At 48.5% G+C, this 1,251-nt stretch overlaps 1 protein-coding gene across 1 annotated transcript in view; it reads left to right on the top strand.

The window, feature by feature from the left end:
• Positions 1–1,251, top strand: part of PDIK1L (PDLIM1 interacting kinase 1 like) — an 8,816-nt gene that overhangs the window by 173 nt on the left and 7,392 nt on the right. The gene's annotated exons all lie outside the window — the stretch shown is intronic.

The raw sequence follows: 1,251 nt of genomic DNA, 5'->3' as shown, positions 1-1,251 counted from the left end.
GGCGGCTTCCTGCGGGGCTGCGGGCTGCCTGACACACGCACCCCTCCTGGCGTGTCATTGAACGCGCATGCGGCCCCGCGGCCTTACACGTCAGCTGTGCGCGCACACACGCGTGCGTACCCCCCTCCCCTCCCCACGCACCCACACTTACACGTCAGCTGTGCACACGCACCCTCCTCAGGCTTCGTGTGTGGGCTCCCCCCGCATGCGTGTGCACCCCGTCCTCAGACTGTGCGTGTGTGCATGGCTGACATACATGCGCACACCTGCACATGCTTCACCTCACTCAGTGTCAGTTGTGTGTGCATGCGCACACGTCACTTGTGCACATGCACACGCATCCTTCACACACTGGTCAGTTTCACATGTGCATACTCTCCCACACATCCTCTTTTGCACACTTGCTTGTTGGCTACACGCCCCACTTGCGTGTCAGTTTTGTGTGCGTGCACATGTGAACATACATCAGTTGCACACTCATGCACACACCCCTTCACACACTTACATGTCGGCTGCCCGTGTCTGCGCGCACACACCTTCTGAGACTTGCACGTTGACACCATGTCAAATTTTTTCTTTCTTTTTCTTTTTTTGTTTAAATATCCCCATTTTAAGCTGTCACATTTCAGGGGAGCAAGCGCTTGGATCAGGCCCCTGTAAACGTGCATCTGTTTACACACGCAGGCGACACGGTCTGTTCACAACACTGTATGACATGTTAAAGGAAAACATTTGAGCAAATTGCTGTTGCGATGCATGTTAAAACCTTGCAGGGACAGGCTTGGGTTTCTTCCCTTTGAACATGTTTGCATGCACTCCTCTCCTTTTCAGACTTGTGTAGTCCAAATAAAAATCTTCAAATATCTTGCTTCATTTTAATTCTTCATACTAAGCTGTTTACTCAGGTGATGCTATTTCTCTGTTTGCAATGCTGTATTATTCGTTAAAAGAATTAAAACATTTGAGCAGGCAGCTGCCCTAACTTGCATTCAAACCTTGCAGGGCAGAGCTTGGATTGCTTCCTTTTAAACATGTTTCTCTCATTCTCTCTCTGCAAGCTTGTACGTAAGTGCCATGTCAGGGTTTTTTTCTTTAAATATCTTGCCCTGTTTTCAAACTAACCTCTATGCCCAGGTGATTCTGTCTGTCTGCCCCTGAAATTGTATTTCTACTTAAAGTAATTAAAGTGTGCGAGTAGGTTGCTGTTATGACTTGCACTCAAACCTTGCAAGGAAGTGCTTAGATCTGTTC

Source organism: Crocodylus porosus, unplaced genomic scaffold (assembly GCF_001723895.1).
Source record: "Crocodylus porosus isolate Cpor-Errol unplaced genomic scaffold, CroPor_comp1, whole genome shotgun sequence".
Lineage (NCBI taxonomy): Eukaryota > Metazoa > Chordata > Crocodylia > Crocodylidae > Crocodylus > Crocodylus porosus.
The sequence above is the reverse complement of the archived record's forward strand: the minus strand, read 5'-3'. Positions and strand labels throughout refer to the sequence as shown.